Source organism: Eschrichtius robustus, chromosome 17 (assembly GCF_028021215.1).
Source record: "Eschrichtius robustus isolate mEscRob2 chromosome 17, mEscRob2.pri, whole genome shotgun sequence".
NCBI classification, from domain to species: Eukaryota; Metazoa; Chordata; class Mammalia; order Artiodactyla; family Eschrichtiidae; genus Eschrichtius; species Eschrichtius robustus.
The window spans coordinates 84,034,914-84,053,234 of record NC_090840.1 but is presented as its reverse complement, the minus strand read 5'-3'; the positions used below and the strand labels follow the sequence as shown (position 1 = coordinate 84,053,234).

Genomic DNA, 18,321 nt, shown 5'->3' with positions numbered 1-18,321 from the left:
GCCCCATTTCCAGGGCTCAGTACCCACATGTGACTAGCGGCTCCCCCTCGGACAGTGCAGATGGGGAGAAGGTTTTCACGGTTGCAGGAAGTTCTGCTGGGCAGCGCTGGCTGGACCGAGAGCCTCTGCGGGGAGAGCTTCTGCGGGGCCTCGCGGCGGCGGGTCTGCCCCGGAGAACCGCTAACGGAGCTGCCCTTGCGCTTAAGGTTGGCCGTTTTCTGGAATCTGCCTGCAGCCAAACATGGCTGAGCCCCTTAAGGCTTCTGGGGAAGGCTCTCCATGAGGTGGGTGTGGGTCGTAGGCTGTGGCTGTCAGGGTGCGGATGGGGAGGGCAGGCCGCGGGGCGCTCACAGATCTGCGGATGGAACTGGATGGAACTGGCGTGGGGAGAACGCTCAGCATGCGCTGAGCTGAGTCCCTGCCCTGAGCGGGTCGTAGTCCAGCGGCCGGGCAGCGGCAGTGCCGTGTGTAGCAGGTGCTGGGCAGAGCTGCGGGGGGCTGCAGGACGCTGCCACCCCATCCCCAGGGGTCAGCAGAAGGAGCCTGGCGGGGAGGGGGAGGAGGAGGGGGAGAGTGCTCTAGGTGGAAGGAAAGCACAGGCAAAGCTACATGTTGGTGGGAACGTGCAGAGATTGGTTTACTGCACCGTACGTTGGATTCTAGCATCGAGAGAGGTAGCAGAAACCACAGATTTAAGAAAATGTCACAAAAGGATATTCCATCCATTCACTGAGTATTCGCTGTGAATTGGTAAGAGGATTATTAGTGCTGGGGCTGTGTTGGAAGCTCTCTTTGTAGCTCACAGAGCATTAGGATAAGAGCACGTGCTGCAGCAGCCCCCGCTGCCCCTTTCTGCTGCAGGGTGCCCCGGATGCTGGGCGCGATTCAAGGAACTGAGGGCATGCAGACTTAGCCGTTGTGTTGTCTGTAGCCTGCTGCTCTGGGAAGAAGGGTTCAGCTGGCTCAGTAAGTACAGCCTGGCTGCAGGGGCTCTGTCCGAAAGACAGGGTGGTAAGTGGGACTGAGGGTGGGGAGGGGAGAGGTTGGGGCCACAGACATGGGCTGGTCATGTCAGTCCTCTTCGTGGTCACCTGTGGAGTCGCCTGCCAGCCCTCCTCTGCTTCATTTTGGGATCAGAGAGCAAGCAGAAGAGGTGAAAGCTCAGTTTAACTGTACCAGGGTATGTATTTGAACTGATAAACTACCTCAAAATCCAGCGTGTGTGTGCTCTGTATCCGGGCTTCTCAAACTTGAACAGGCACACACATCACCCAGGGATCTCGTTAGGTTTTAGGTTCTAATTCAGTCTGTCTAGGGTGGGGCATCAGATCTTGCATTTCTAGCAGGCTCCCAGGTGGTGCCGTGCTGGTGGTCCCTCGGCCCCACTTGGAGTAGCAAGGTACTGGTTTTCAAAGTATGGGTCATAAGGTGACGTTGCCTCACTTAGTTGGAACGTTGAATAACCACTGGCAGTGCAGTGGTGAAGGGCATGGCCTTGGAGTCAGACTCTGACTCCGTGGTCTTGGGCTAGTTTGTTAACTTCTCTAAGTCCATTTCCTTGTCCTTTAAATCGGCCAAATAATAGAACCATAGGCTGATGAGGGAACGAGGTGATACGCAGCATGTAAGGTTCAGGTGTTCACTAGTGCGTGACCTTTTGAGATGTTTCACAAAAGGTAATAACTATTAAAAGTAAACATTTACAGTAAAAGTTTGCCAGTTTTCAAAGTTCTCAGTCCTCCCTGCATCATTGCCCATTTTGTAATATTGCAGCTCAGAGAGAATGGGGGTATTTCTTTCATTTACTGCTGTATACACAGAGAACGTAGAGGCACAGCTGATACAGCTTGTTTTCCTGTGGGTGAATGTCCTTTGACTTTCTCAGCTCGTTGCTGTCAGCCTCTTCCTTTCTGCTAGGGTCAGAAGGTGCAGTGCTGTGTCTTCACATAGATTTTGTTTTTTAATTTATTTATTTAATTTATTTATTTTTGGCTGCATTGGGTCTTCGTTGCTGCGCACGGGCTTTCTCTAGTCGTGGTGAGTGGAGGCTACTTCCTTGCGGTGCGTGGGCTTCTCACTGCGGTGGCTTCTCGTTGCGGAGCACAGGCTCTAGGCGCGCAGGCTTCAGTAGTTTTAGCACGCGGGTTTCAGTAGTTGTAGCACGTGGGCTTCAGTAGTTGTAGCACGCAGGCTCAGTAGTTGTGGCTCGCGGGCTCTAGAGTGCAGACTCAGCAGTTGTGGCGCACAGGCTTATTTGCTCTGCAGCATGTGGGATCTTCCCGGACCAGGGCTCGAACCCGTGTCTCCTGCATTGGCAGGCGATTCTTAACCACTGTGCCACCAGGGAAGCCCCTCACACAGATTTTTAAATAAGCATTTTTTTTTAAAGTTGCCAGTAGTAAGGGTGATGGAAAGCCATTTTATACAAAGGATTTTGAAACATGCGTAAATGGGAATTGTGTGAGTTTCTATTACATGGGTATTATACTTAATAATTAAAGTTAAAATATGAATCTTCAATTTTATTTTAAAACTTTGTGGAAATTTTCAGACATATGCAAAAACAGAATGTTGTAATGAACTCTCTCTGTATTCATCACCACCTTTAATGGGCATCATTAATTAATATTAACTCTAATCAGAGATACTGGCTTATATTTAAAAGATGTGAAGGCACTTGCTTTGGGAACATATATGCTAATGTTGGCCAGATATTGTGGCCCTTGCTAAAATGTGACATAACAATTCATGACACATTTCTTTCAGAAGACTGGAAGGGATCAGGTGTAACTGTACAGCTTTTTTAAGTCAGTGATGCACAGAAGCATCTAATAGTCCTAATGAGCTGGGTGTTAAGCAAGGCTGTGGGTCTCTCCACAGCCTTGGAAACTGGAGTGGAAAAGTCCTCCCTCCCTCCCTCCTCCGTTCCTCCTTCCCTCCCTCCCTCCCTCCCTCCCTCCTCTGTTCCTCCTTCCCTCCACTCCCTCCCTCTCTCCCTCCCTCCTCCCTCCCTCCCTCCTTCCCTCCCTCCCTCCTTTCCTTTCTCCCTCCCTCCCTTCCTTCCCTCCCTCCCTCCTTCTCTCCCTCCCTTTCTTCCTCCCTCCTTCCTTCCTTCCTCCCTCCTTCCTTCCCTCCCTCCCTTCCTCCCTCCTTCCTTCCCTCCCTCCCTCCTTTTCTGTTCTTCTTGTACTTGAGTCAAAATAAACAGTAGCTTGCTTTGCTTTGCTGTCTTGCTTTAATGCTCCTGATAGCAGTACATATCTTGTTTTTTTAAAACTTAGTCATTAGGCTGGAGAAGCAGCATGAAGCTTTAATAGAGCAAGGTTCATTAGAGAAATACACTTAGTGTATTAGTCTTTTTCAAAAATGATTTTATTAAACATTGAAGAGATACAGAAGAACATGTGTAAGATGTGTGTAAGGTGTAGATCAAGAGTGCTCTGATCTCCCAGAGGAAGGTACCCGAGTCCGCAGAGGTGAGCTTCCTCGTACTGGCCCAGACAGGACACATTTGGGCTCTGCAGGCCACCTACAGCTTCTGTCCCCAGTACTCAGCCCTGCCATTCTGGCACAGAAGCAGCTGTGGTAAAGGAGTGAGCAGTCTGTGTTCCCGTACAGTCTTACTTCTGGACCCTGAAATTTGAATTTCATGTAATTTCACATGCAACAAAATGTTATTATTCTTTCAATAATTTCTTTAATCATATGCAGTGTAAAAACCTTTCTTAGCTCATGGGCTGTACAGAAACAAGCAATGGGGCCACCCTGGTGTAGAGAAGAATAGCGCAAGCCTAGCACCCACGGCCCGGCTGCAGCACTCGAGCATCCCCCCTCTGAAGGCCCGCCTGCTGCCCGCCGCAGCCCGCCTCCCACATCATGAAGCCTGCATAGCCATCCTCGCCTCAGCCCCCTTAGCTGCAGCCTCCTCCTTCAAGGCCTGATATCATTTGTAATTTACTCACATTTATTTTCTTTGTCGCTTGGCTGTGACAGAAAATCTCAGGGCAAGATGTCTGTTCGCTACTGTATCCCCAGCATTTAAAACAGCGGTCACTGAATGCATGTTGCGTTTATCATTTCTTATTTCTGTGTTAGTTTCGTCTGTGTTGAACTTTCTGTTAGGGAATCACACGACATGTGACTTGCCTTTTCCCACTCAGCACTGTGATTGAGACCCGTAGGAGGTGCCGTACGTGATCAGTACGTTCACTTTCACTGTTGTGTAACCTGATCTCCAGTTGATGGGCATTTGGGTGGTTTGCAGCCTTGCTCTTGCAAGCGCTGCTGACACGTCTTTGGCTGCCCACGTGTGTGGATGTGTCCAGCCTGCCCACGTGGGAGTGCGATGCCGGTTCTGGGCTGGCCAGCCTTCAGCTTGACTGCTTACTGCCAGATTGCTTTTAGAGTACCCCTGCCAATTTACATCCCACTCCTGGTTGCTCTGCATCCTTGCTAGTAGTTTATTTTGTCTTTTTTTCAGTTTTACCATTCTGGTGGTTATGTAATAATACCTTTTTGTGGCTTTAAATTGAATTTCTCTTATTACTAACTTTGTTGATACTCTTTTAATATATTGGTCATATCTTTTCTCTCTTCTGTGAAGGACCTGTGAAAACATTGACCTAATTTCTTCTTATGTTTTTCTTATTGACTTGTAGGTGTTCTTTCTATGTGTGGATTACTATCCTTTGTCATTATAAGTTGTGAATATTTTCTTCCAGTTTCTGGTTTGTCTTTTTACTTTTGAGGTGTCTTGGAACTAAAGTTCTTAATTTTAATATCGTTGACTTTATCAGTCTTTTTCTTTTTTTTTTTTTAAATTAATTAATTTATTTTTGGCTGTGTTGGGTCTTCGTTGCTGCGCGCAGGCTTTCTCTAGTTGAGGCGAGTGGGGGCTACTTTTCATTGCGGTGCGCCGGCTTCTCGCTGCGGTGGCTTCTCTTGTTGCAGAGCACGAGCTCTAGGCACGTGGGCTTCAGTAGTTGTGCCACGTGGGCTCACTAGTTGTGGCACGCAGGCTGTAGTGCGCAGGCTCAGTAGTTGCGGCGCACGGGCTTAGCTGCTCCGCGGCATGTGGGATCTTCCCGGACCAGGGCTGGAACCCGTGTCCCCTGCATTGGCAGGCAATTCTTTTTTTTTTTTTTTTAAATCATCAGTCTTTATTCAGTTAAGGTATTAACATTCAGTTAACATTAAATAAAAGATCTAGAATATTAACAAAAGATCTATCAAATGGAAAGTTCCAGCACCACAAATAAGGAATCCATTCTCTCTTCCAAAATCCGCTTCATGATCTCTTTTCTTTGATGAGGCATATCTCCAAGGCACCAAACAGTCTTAAAGCACAGATTACACCCTGCTATGAGGACAGATGCTGTATACTTATATTTGTTGAATTCCAAATACTCCCGAATTAATTCATTAATTAGAGGGTTTTCATGAGACAATGATGGTTGAGGTTCACTTTCATCATCAAGAGCATTGAAAACTTCAGCTCGAATCCTTGCTTTTAAATGCCCTAATACTCCTCTTTTTTCCAAGGTGTCCTTTAAAACCTCCTTTCGTCCCATCCTTTTCACAGGCTGAAGGCCGACATAGTTCAGCTTCCCATTCGTACTCACCCGCCTGGCTGGCGATTCTTAACCACTGCGCCACCAGGGAAGCCCCAGTCTTTTTCTTTATGATTAGTTTTTTTGGAGTCTCATTTAAGGAATCCTTCTTTGCCCAAGGGCTACAATTTGATGTGAGGTATTTTTATTATTTATTCATAAAACATTTATTGTTCCATTCAATAAATATGTTCAATATTTAGGTATATTTTCTTTTCTTTTGGCCACTCTGCGTGGCTGGTAGGATGTTAGTTCCCTGACCAGGGATTGAACCCAGGCCCTCTGCAGTGAAAGCATGGAGTCCTAACCACTGGCCCGTCAGGGAATTCCCTATATTTTCTAATTTCCATTAAGATTCCTTTGATGACTTATGATTTATTGTAGTGTTTGATAAATTCCAAATGAGTGAATTTTTTTCATGTACCTTGTTGTGACTTATTTCTAAAAGGGGATTGCAGTAAGAAAATGTGTTCTGTATGGAACCACTTCTTTGAAATTAATGTTATCTTTAATAGACCCACATCCTAGTTCAGTTTGGCTACATCTTGGTCCTGACTCAGAAACTTCTGGGCACCTAGGTACTTAAATTCCAGCTATGCATAATTTATACCTTGGTTTTGCAAAAAGATTAGATTAATAGATTAGACTAAGTTTTTTTGTTTAATAGAGTTTCTTATATTTCATTTCTGCCTCTGGAAATACTTGTTTTATCTCCTGCCTGAAGTCGAGGTGTTAATGTACGTTCTCAGCTCTTGGACTCTGTTCTGTCCAAGCTGAAGCTTGAGGACAGATGACTGCCTCGACTGCCAGTTTGTTTCAGCTTAGCCGATGGGCAGGGGTTCATGCTGTGCCTGCAGCTGCTTCCTTTCAGTGGCATTTGTTAATTAAGCTGTTTAATTTTACTTTCTTAAGGACTGATTGAAGAAAAGGAAAGAAAGAAAATTTCAGTTTGTGGTTATACCAGGGTCTTTTAGCCTAGTGCTTATTTTGCGTATCCATTTCATTTTTGTTTTGTTTACAAAAAGTAGCATTGACTTGAAAATTATCAAAATTAAATAATGAGTCAGAAATTAAATTTTATCCCTCCCCTAACGTCTCAGGTATTGGTAATTGAAGGGGTCTGGGCATCATGGTTTGTGTGGGGAGGCAGGTCTTTTTAAAAGAAAGAGTATCTCATCTGGGAAGCAGAAGACCTGGGTTCAAATGTTGCCTCTCTGCCTTTTGTCAGGTGACTTTTGACAAGTTGTGTAGTTTCTGTGAGTCTCGGTGTCCTTACTTATAAAGTCTAGTATTTATAATCTCAGCCATTGAGGGTATTTGTGCAGCTACTGTGTAAAGTTTGGACAAACGTGAAGTGCTAGGATCAGGATCTTTACCCGACTTATGTAGTGGTTTACTACTAAAGGCTAAGTCTTTTGCCCTTGTGTGTTTCCCTGGTTTGTTTTTGAGCTGGTCTAGTCAGTTCATTCATTTGTTCAGCATTTATTAAACACCTGTCTTGTGCCTCATACAGTATTAAGCCCTGGTGATACAGACAAGAGGGGAGTGGGACTGGTTCTGGTCAGTGGCTGTGTCACAGCAGGGGCTCTGAGGACTGGAGAGCGCGTCTCCATTGATGGTCAAGCTCTGGTGTCGGCAGACTTTCTCTGTTAAAGGCCAGATGGTGAACACTTCAGGCTTTGCAGGCCGCATATCGCCTGTTACATTTTTTTTCCCTCTTTAACCCTTTACAAAAGTAAAAAACATTCTTAGCCAAGGAACCATACAAAAACTGGTTGTGGACCAGATGCAGTGGCCTCTGCAGGTTCTAACTGTCTGAAAGGATCTGTAGAAGTCAAGTGGAAAATGGGAAGCAGGAAGGGCCTTCAAGACAGGACCCGCCCTGTGCAACGGTGTGGAGGCGTGAGGGGCCAGGGTTTGTGGAGCTGACTGTCTCTGTCACATCTGGAGTACAGGACAGGTCGGGTAGAGGAGGAGGTGAAGTTGGCGTTACAGGCAGGATCAAAGCAGTTTGTACTTGATTCTGATATAGAACAGATTTGTACGGTTGGAGGAGGTTTGGACTGGATCAGCGTGGGCGGTGTTACAGTAAAGCAGTTGAGAAGGGGGAGGAAGCACACCTTTGTCACTCAGGAAATGGCTGCCCGGTGTCACTCGCTAGTAAAGTGACGGGCAGAGTTCAGATGGTCCAGTTCCACAGCTTGTGTTCTTTTAATCTTACAATTATGTTGTGCAGATAAATGAAGAAAGCCTTGATCAAGGGCATGACTGAGGAACGGGAGAGAAGGGGACTGATTTGAAGCCCGTTTCTGAGTTAATCTCCAGGCCCCGACCAGGCAAATGACGCGGCAGGGCCGCGAGAGGGGTCCAGGGTAACTCTGGGACAGCTCCCAGATTTCTCCTGGGGTGACAAGTTCATGAAGCTCTCTTTGCTCTTGAGTTTACTAGGGATCACAGTTGCTTTGAGAAGGAAACATTGTTTCCTAGGTCCATGAGCCCCAGAAATGAAGTTGTAAGCAGAATTGTGTGTAAATGTGTGTTGTTTTTCCCTGGGGAGAGAACTCTAGGGCTCTTGTTGGATTATTAAAAGGGAGCCCAGCACCCAGGGGGAGTGGCTCCCTGTTGTTAGATTGTATACTTCCGGCACTCTGCAAAGGTTTAAGCTAATCATCCAAATCACAGGGGTTTTACTTTAAATGTAATACATCCCAAACTGCCAGGTAAACCCCAAACACATGCAGCCACTCCGAAGTGGAACTGTATCCCCAGCCTTTCCTCCCCTCCAGAGACAAAACAAGACACGTTTTTGGTACATAGAAGGCTGGCCAGGTGTGTGGGACTCCGACGGTCCTGGAATGTTTTCAACATGCTATTGTACGTTAGAGCTGAAGCTTACATACTGTTAGGCATCTCTTAATAGTCACATGGCTGTGAGAGATGGACAGGTGTCACCTTTAGGTAGGATTTGCTAGCATCAAAAATGAGTGTAGTTTCTTCCTGGGAATGTGTGACCTCAGGCCCCCAGCTAAATTAAGGAGGCCTAAATCAGGCAGGAGGTTCTGAGGGCTCAGAGGTGACTTCCCAGGAGCTGTGCACGGGCAAGACCTTTCCCTGGGCAAGGTTCATGCTTTACTGCACAAAGCCTAAAGAAGTTTATTATTTCTGTCATTACTAGGGAGTTCAAGGAATTATTGCCTTTAGATAGAAGATATATGTTGCAGCCACATGCAGTATATAATTCACCACAAAACTGAAAAATCAGAATTTCTACACCAAAGTAAAGATGTCTCCAGAAGTGTGTCATCCTTGACACCTGTCCTAATGTTTTTATAAGGGACTTGAATAAAGATCAGGAGTCATGCTGGGAGACAGCTCATTTCTAGAATCAGAATTTTAAAATATTTTGACAGGTTGTAATGAAGTGCTGAAATCAATAAGGTAAAATTAAAATTTATCAGGAATAAATGTAAAATGTAGACATAAATCAAAAAGAAGATCAACTGAGAAAGTTGAAGATGGGTGAACTATGTCTTAACTGTACCTGTGTGTAGAAGACAGGGGGATTTAGTTGACTAAAATGGATTGTCAAACATTTCTGTAAAGGCACACAGTTTCCATAAAAGGAAATATCTTAGGTTTTTCAGACTAATAGGCAAAATCAAGGATATTATGTAAATACTTCTATAATAAGAGAGAACACAGAATTTCTACAAATTTTTCATGGACAGAATTCAAATTATAACTGAGTATAATTTTTTTATAATACAGGTCCACTAATGAGAAGAATGGAATTCTCTTTTGGGGGAGGAAGGGGATAACACTTTCCTTAATTGGAGTTTTGAAGTTAATGCTCCCTGTCTTTGGCGTCAATTACAGATATTCATCTCTTAATGCTGATCTGCCCAGGAGGTTTTATGTGCTTCACCTTTGAAAATGTCTTTATGCCGATAGGTACTCTCAGATCCTGATATCAGTGCAGGAGTATATCATTTTAATTGAGCATATTCATTGCTTGGAAGGCCTTTATAGAATTCTATTAGGTTCTTCTTGATATTTGCCTTTTAGCATGTCATTATATTGCAGATTAATCACTTCCAATTGATGGTTAGAGGGGGGCCTCAACTGCATAGTTAAATGGATTTTGAAATATGTAAATTTTCATTATACTTGGCATCAGGGTTCAAAAAATGCTGCTGTAGCTTAAACTCAGAAATGTATCTGCTGTGGATTTGTGTGGGAATGGAAATCTCGCTTGTCGTTGTGACTTTTGATAGCACGGGGAGAGTGTAAAGAAGCGTGGTGTCACTTGTGATTCAAACATTGGCTGTCATTGAAATGACTTTACTGCAGTAGAAGTCTCTCATATAAGCACTGTTGTGCCTTGTAATTTTAAGTTGAATTCATTAAGAAATATTATCAAGTCTTTAGCAACAGCTAATTTCATTGAATACAATTTTTCGATAACAGTGATAATTGAAGGAGGGTCTTTTTCAGAAGAATTTCAGTCGTGGCTCTGAGGTCAGCAAGTCACAACAGAACCTACCCCCAGTCATTAAACTGCTTTGTGGGAGGACGAGTCAGGATAGTCCAGTGAAGTTCGCTGTTGATGCTGCTGGTTCAGTAACACAGAGCAGATTAAAATACTTTGCACAGAGTACGCGCTGATGAAGAACACAATGAATAACCATAGTTTAAATAACTATGTTAAAAAGCTTTACAGGTTTTAAAAGCTGTAAATGTACAACTTACATTTTCATAATCTTTGTAAATTTGTCCAGCCAGCCCTTCTTCTCTGCTTCCCATGTATTTTTAAAAAAATATTTATTTATTTATTTGGCTGTGCCGGGTCTTAGTTGCAGCATGTGGGATCTTTAGTTGCGACATGAGAACTCTTGGTTGCGACATGCATGCGGGATCTAGTTCCCTGACCAGGGATCGAACCCGGGCCCCCTGCATTGGGAGTGCGGAGCCTTAGCCACTGGACTGCCAGGGAAGTCCCTCCCCGTGTATTTTTACTGTCATCATTTGTATTCCACTTCAGGTTGTACTAAATTGGTGTTTTCTCCAGTTCTTTGAAAATATTCTCACCCGTAGTTCCACATACACTATTCTTGGAGGCCAGTTCCTCAGTACCACTGGCTCCTTGAATAAATAGCCGAGCAGTGTGGGAACCATCTGTTGACGCATCAACAGCCAAGGAAAGCCACCCAGAATCATGTGCCTTGTTCTTTAACTGATTATTGATGTTGTTTCCCATGTCCTCAACTCTTGCAACAACTGTTCTTGCTGAAAGGCTGATAGTCTTAAGCAGGTTTGTTTTTTCTCAGCACATTTCTTTGGCCGTGCAAACATCCGTGTAAACTGAGGGACTGTCTAGGATCTTGAGCAGAGAAGTGGTGCGTCTGATTGAGAGTCCGAGTCACGTGCGGCGTTGGGAACAGGCTCTGGGGTGGCCAGGGTGGGAGCAGGGAGGCCGGTGCTGCGTGGGTGCGGCTGCTGCCGTCATGTGGGTGAACGCGAGGGCGGCTCGGGTCAGCCTGGTGCTGGGGGATGTGACGCCAAGGGCAGTTTCGGGGCGTGTTTTGCAGGAAAAGCCGACAAGATTGGGTGGGGAGCGTGGGAGGAAGGGTTAGGGATGACACCCTCAGCACTTGGCTGAGGGGGGGTTGACCGCGTGCGGAAGGGTCGTGTCGGAAGGCCGCGCCTGAGCTTTGAGGGGTCTACTGGGCATTTTACGCCGCTCTCTTTGGCGATGTTTCACTGCTCTGAGCAGGCTAGCAGCTGCTCCCAGTGTACAGTGCATCTGTCAAGGGTTTGGTCAGGAAAACAGAAGCCACTCTAGACGTTTTTTCAATATAGGAACTAGAATCCATCACTTCTGTTGGTATAGGGCTGGCAGGGTTGAAGGTCAAGGAAGCAGCCATTACAGTGAGTGTGTCCCAGGAGCTCATCTGGAGTCAACAGTGATCTGGACAGTTGGAGCCGCTGCTGCTGATCTCAGTGGTTGAAGCAGGTGGTTCCTGGGGCCTCCCTCTGGGGCCGCTGGGAATTCTCTGTGGAAGCCACTCTCGCTCTTAGCTGCCACAGTTGGTGAATTCTTTTTTCTCCCTACGCATCAACCTGCAGCTATGCTTCTGCCCACAGCTGCCTCCTGAGAGCACTTTTCTCGTTCATCTTACCCGTCTTGCACAAGTGCCTCTTATTGGTTACCTCCAGCCCTGAGTCGTGGCAGGAGGGGGTTTTGGGAAACCCAGTTCTGGCTTCTCCTCTGTGATGCACAGGAGAGGGTGGGAGGTGGTGGCTGCGACGCAGGGTTGACAGCAGTCCGTGCAGGACAACAGCTGGGCAGCGGGTCTGAACTGGAGACACATTTTAGAGTTAGCAGGAGACAGCATTCAGAGTGAGCTTGCCTGGGAGGTAAGCACAGCTAAGAGGAGAACGGACAGAGCCCTGGGGGCTCTGGAATTGACTGGTTAGAGAGAGGAGGAGGCACCTGTGAGCTGAGACGAAAACAGGGGAAGACGGCATCCTGGGAACCAAGAGGAGGGGAGAGGAAGTGACCGACTCTTGTCAGGTGAGGCCAGAGTACTGACCACTGGATCGAGCGGTTTGGAGATTATTGGTGATCTTGGATAGAGAAGTCTCTATGGAGTGGTGGGGACCAAAGCCTGTGGGTTTAAGAGATAAAAAGAATTTGTGATATTGAGTATATTGGGTGTGTGCTTGTTTATGGGATTATTTGCATAATAGCTGCTTTAAAGGCTTTGTGGGTTAATTCTAACATCTGTTTCATCTCAGTATTGACTTATCTTGATTTTGTTTTCCCATGGGAATCAGATCGTGCCTGGCTCTTCCTGTGCCGAATATGTGTGTGGAGCACATCCTCCACGTTTAGGGTATTTTGTTAGGGGCTCTTTGTCATATTTAAATCTGCAAATTTGGTGGTGGTTTGAATTCCAGTCTCCTTTCCTAATCCACCTGCTACTGTGTACTTTTCATTAAATAGCTTCTGCAGTTGCTCCATCCAGGTTTACTTTGCTGTCTCCAGGAGAGACAGGATAGAGTGTGCTTTACTCTTCCTTACCTACTAGACCTGGGACCCTGCACTTGCACACTGCTTCCATTGTGCAGGTAATGATGGTTTCTGGTTTCATCTGGGCCATTAATGTCCAAATGACTGTCCCTTGATCAGTTACCTCTCTCAGTCCCTACAGGAGATGCTCCTTCTAATTACTTCTTGAAATTGGTTCGTAGGTCCTTCTTTTGGTGTCTCTCTCAGGTGGACAAAATGACCCTTAGATATACTGTAATAACCATTAGTTCTTTTGAGTATGATTGAAGGGTTGACTTGTCTTGAATATATTAACTGTGCCTGTTAATTAATTTGAGTAGAATAGTGTTTTGTTAATATTTTTAAGCCTTTTGCACAGTAGAATTTTCTGGGGATGTTATTCACAGTGCAAAATAGAGCAGTGGTTAAGAGCATGGACTTTGGACAGATTTTACTTTGAGTCTCAGATCTGATCCTTGCTCCCTGTGTGATGGTGACCAGGTTGCTTAAACTCTAATTTTGTTATCTCATCTGTTAGGTAGAGATAGTCATAACTCTCTTACAAATGTGGTATAACATAGTTCGTACATGGCTAGTCATATAAATAAATAAGGAAAGAATCAACCTGATGTTCAACAAATACAGTTCCTAACAATGTAGATATTTCTGTCGTGGGAATTTGAAGGCTAATCTTTTTTTTCCTTTTTTTAAAGATTTCTATTTATTTAATCTGCGCCAGGCCTTAGTTGCAGCACGCATGCCGGATCTAGTTCCCCCATCAGGGATCGAACCCGGGCCCCCTGCATTGGGAGCGCGGAGTCTTACCCACTGGACCGCCAGGGAAGTTCCTGAAGGCTAATCTTAATCATTCTCCGATTTAGTTTGATCAGTTTCTCCAAGAACTAGAAGGCAGTTTATATTCATCATTTACTCTGCAGGCATAATAGGCAATCTGTTACTAGTGTTGTTGTTAATATTGTTTTTTCTGAATTTAGTAACTTTACCTCTTCTTTCTTGTTAATGTATTCACTTAGTCATTAGTTTAGTAACAGGCATCTCAGAGATGCCTGAGACACTGCATCCCAACCTGTGAGCAGCACCACAGTCTCGTATTAGAATATTTTTGGCTAGAAAATTAGTTTGAAGCATAAAGAAGCTTTTGTTTGTCCAGATGATTTTCATAATCATATTCACATTCTTTATATATTTTTGGTTTTTCAGAAAGTTACTTCTGACCTAATTTTTTTTAGAATACATATTGCAGCTTGCGTAAGTACAAAACTGTTGGTAGACTGAGCTTAGAGGAAGGGCAGCCTCCGTGAAATGGTTGTATATTTTGGACATTGGAGACTGTCACAGTTAACTTAAATTGTTACGATGTTGTGGGTTAAGAAATAGTGGGTTTCGGCCTTATTTAGCACTTAACATCAAACGACCAATTCTTCTCCAGGAGTTCAGCCTACATGCTTAATTCGAGCCAGATATCTTATAATTTGTCAGTGTGTCATGTTGAATGTTACTCAGCTTTAGGAAGAGTTTTTCTGCTGTGCTTGCTTTGGAAAGCCCAGATCATGTTCATTGTTTTAACAATAATATTATCTGGTTAATTTGGGAAACCAGAATAGCATCATGATTTTAAAAGTGCTGTTAAGCTAGTGTTTGAATCCCTGATCTCTCCCTTGCTTGCTGTGTGACCTTGAAAATTTCTTAATTTCTTTCAGACTTAGCTTTCTTATGTGTAAAATGGGAACACTAATAGTAACCAGCTAGAGGCGTGAGGAGCTCCGACTTATAAAGCACTTAGGAGAAAGGCTGTCATTGTATGATGATTAGGGTTGTTATTGAGACTTACTGAGAGATGGATGTTAGAAAGCTGGCCACGTTGGATTGTGCATTGAAATGAGAACACTATAAGCAAGGTGATGGAAGGAAGTATTTTACCTGTTAATGAAACACAGATTTAGAGTGTGCGACTGGTGGAACATTTTAGTTTGCATGTTAGAAAGGGAAAGGGGTTCAGAGCAGCCCAGGTATCTATTTATACCCATCATAAAACACACCATTCATGCCCAAAATGTAGAGAGTATCCATCTTACAAATACCTTCAGGGACCTGGCAGTGTATTTTATTGTATAGTGAGACAAGCTTAGTTTCTGTTTATCTATCTGGAGCAAAATATTTTATGTATGTATTTTAATTATACAGTTTGGGGGCTTCCCTGGTGGCGGAGTGGTTGAGAGTCTGCCTGCCAATGTGAGGGACACGGGTTCGAGCCCTGGTCTGGGAGGATCCCACATGCCACGGAGTGACTGGGCCCGTGAGCCACAATTACTGAGCCTGCGCGTCTGGAGCCTGTGCTCCGCAACAAGAGAGGCCGCGATAGTGAGAGGCCCGCGCACCGCGATGAAGAGTGGCCCCCGCTTGCCACAACGGGAGAAAGCCCTAGCACAGAAACGAAGACCCAACACAGCCATAAATAAATAAATAAATTAATTAATTAAAAAAAAATTATACAGTTTGGGAAATATCTAGTTTTCTCCTCTATTTGAACTAGTTCAAATTTCCATGCTTATATTTTACCAGTTTTGTAGTTAAAATGCATAGCTCATATTCTTAATAAAGATAGATTGGCTCACGTGATATAAACAGGAGTGCTGGAACTCAGCATGCGCTGCCTCGCCCACTGCTGACATGGCAAGTGAGCAGGCCTCCTGTCGCTTAAAATGAAATGTTGTTTCTTCTTGAATTCTTCTTAAAATACAATATGAAGCAAAGAGCAGTTATAAGGCACTCAGAAGCTGGTGTATCCATTCCTTTATTCAGGCATTGTCGCTCATGCATCAAGTGTATGTTTATTGATTAAGTGCTCTGGGTGTTTGATACAGTGTATACCATCGGGTATATAGTGGTGAACAAAAACCAGACCTGGGGAGTGTTTTGCCTTTCACAGCAAGAAGAAAGCCAGTTTTAAGAGACTTGCATTTCAATGAATGAAGTTTTCAGGTTTGTACTCCTGTAATAGAAAAGAGGTCAAAAACAAACAAGAAAAGAAAAGAAAAGGCAGAGGGCCTCTAAAGAGCACATGTTACTTACCTCCTGCCACTGACTGGAGTTTTTTTGAGCTTAACTTTGGTTTTATTTAGTAGTGTTTGGGTCCTGAGGCTGCAGAGCTGAAAGAGGCTGCCATTGTCCCTAGAATCTTGCTGTTTGGGTGGAGGGAGAGGCTGACAGATCGGGTCGGATTTAACATCCACTCTAGTAAGCATATTAAACCGGAAGCTACACCACAAGGGTCCTTGGGGGCAGGGCCGTGTCTCTCCTGTTGACTGATGTGTATTCCAGTGCCTGGTACCATGCATGGCATGTGTCAGTCACTCCAGAGATCCCTCTGTCAGTGGTGGGTTGCTGGGGGAGTGCAGGAGAGAGGGGCGTGGCTCCCTCCAGGTGTGCATCCTGGTTCAGCCAGGGCAGGAATATCCAGGTGGAGGGAGCTGCAAATGGCATAGAGGTGTGAGGGAGGGCACATGTGTTCTGTAAACTGGAAGTAGTTTACCTTTGCTGGAGTGTAGGATTCCTAGGAGACCAATGTTGAGAGATGTTAGGACTCTGGAGAGTTAGTCTGGGCTTGATCAATAAGGGCCTCATGTCATAACGTACAGGAAGCCAGATTCCCTAACGCCCAGGCTGACACTTTTCATATTACACGATGCATGCCGTGTCAAAAAGCATCATCACGTCTCGGGGTACCAATCCATTAGTGATAACTTGCCTATTGAAATTCTGTAAGCCATTGGTGAACTTTTCATCTTTTGGGGAGGATGAAGATATAGAATAAATATTTGTTTTCTCAGGAATAAAAATAGTTTAAACTCTTGAAGGACAAGCAAAGTCTGTATGTCTTTGACTTCTAGTTCCCTAGAGGAACGCCAGGTAGGTAGAGTAGGTACTCAGTACGTGAATAAACGCAAAAAAAGCTTTGCTCTCATGTGCACTGCTGTAGCAAGCATTGCACTGGGTTCTGGAAAGTGATCGCTGAGAAATGGCCCTCTACAAGGTCTCCAGGCGAGTGAGGGGCAGAGAGAAGCAAGTCACTGGCGATGGGACAGTAGGTGAGTACCTTGTAGAGAGATGCACAGGGTAGTGCGATGGATACTCACCTTCCTTTGACCAGGGAATCCCGTGTTCTTAGTTCTTTCTATGCCTGCTGCTTATTTTCCCCACACTTTCCCATAGCCTTTTAGTAAATCTTCCACAAGGTCAGTCACATACACTCTTCACGTTCTCTTTCTGGGATACGATTTCCTGGAGATCTCTGTTTTCTTCTTTTCTGAACTGGTTGCTCCTTACGCCTTTTCCTGTGGTGTTGCCCCTGGACGTTCCTTTGCTCTCATCCTTTGGCCTTTCTCCAGAGTTGAGTTTCGTGTTTGTGGTATCGCCTGTGTATGTCTTTCTTGACTGACTTCTTCGTTTGGGTGGAGCACACCATACAGAGATGAATCACTTTAGAAAGGTGGTCCAGTGTCTTTGGGCAGGTGCGGCAGCCTTCCTCTTTCCTTTCTCATGAGCCACGTTGCTCTGACTGTCCTCTCCTGGCGCACAGCTCCCGTTCTGGAATCTCCTTTCACCGTCATCCCGGAGATGCCCTCATCTCTTCATCGAAGCTCCTGTTTGTCCGTGACTTCCTCCTACTTTGTTATGCTCACACGTTGGTGGAGGACTTTCTCCAGTGGCTTCCTGAGGTGGGATGCTTAAGAGGCAGAAAGTCTGAGAGTGAGCGTGATGGAGAAGGTGGTCGGGGGTGTGGCCGCTGTGGGGTGCTGTGTCGGCATCGCTCTGCTCCATTGCCTCCTGTGCGCCACGTTACTGGTTTTCAGTTCAGAAGCTTATTCTAATTTTTTATTCTTTGTATGTAACTTTTTTCCTTTGCATCTTTAGAAGCTGGTAGGAATTAAAAAATTTGTCCAAGTCTTTCTAAATGTCATGATGTGTGGGTCTCTTTTCGTCTACTGTTCTGCTTATTTAGTGGGGACCTTCATTCTGGTAACTTTTATCCCTCAGTTATGGGAAGATTTTTTCAAGTTATTGTGCTGAAGATTTTCTCCCTTCTGTTTCCTTGTTCTGTCCTTATGAAAGTCTTGTTATCCACAACTTGGGTGTTGTAGACAAGTTCTGTAATTTTCTTATACTTTCACTCCAGTATACTTTTCTTCCCTCCCTCCCTCCCTCCCTCCCTCCCTTCTCCTTGCCTTCTTCCCTCCCTCCCTCCCTCCCTCCCTCCCTCCCTTCCTTTCTTCCTTCCTTCCTTTTTATTTTGCTTTCAGGGAGATGTCTTCAATTTGACTTAACCTTCTTCTTTAGTTTTTTATTTCTGTGCTTAGCTTCTTTAATATCCAAGGGTTCTTTTTTTGTTCTTTTAAAAGAACATCCTGTTTTTGTTTATCGATTGCAGTGTCTTCTTATCTCTAGGTTATTGACTGTATAGTTCCTGTTTCTTTCGAGTTATTTCCCTCCTTGCTTCCTTCGCTCCCACCCTCCCACCGCCGTCCTTCCGTCTGCTGTGGACTGGGCCTTTTGACTTTTACGTCGGGATATTCTGGGTGGGCCATTTGTTGGGGAATCCCCAGTGTATCTTTAGGTCTTTCTCCTTGGCCTGATCAGATT

General features: G+C 45.0%; 1 protein-coding gene across 2 annotated transcripts in view; it reads left to right on the top strand.

Moving 5' to 3' along the window:
- The window catches only part of PTK2 (protein tyrosine kinase 2), a 255,666-nt gene that overhangs the window by 11,155 nt on the left and 226,190 nt on the right, over window positions 1-18,321 (top strand). The window lies entirely within an intron of this gene.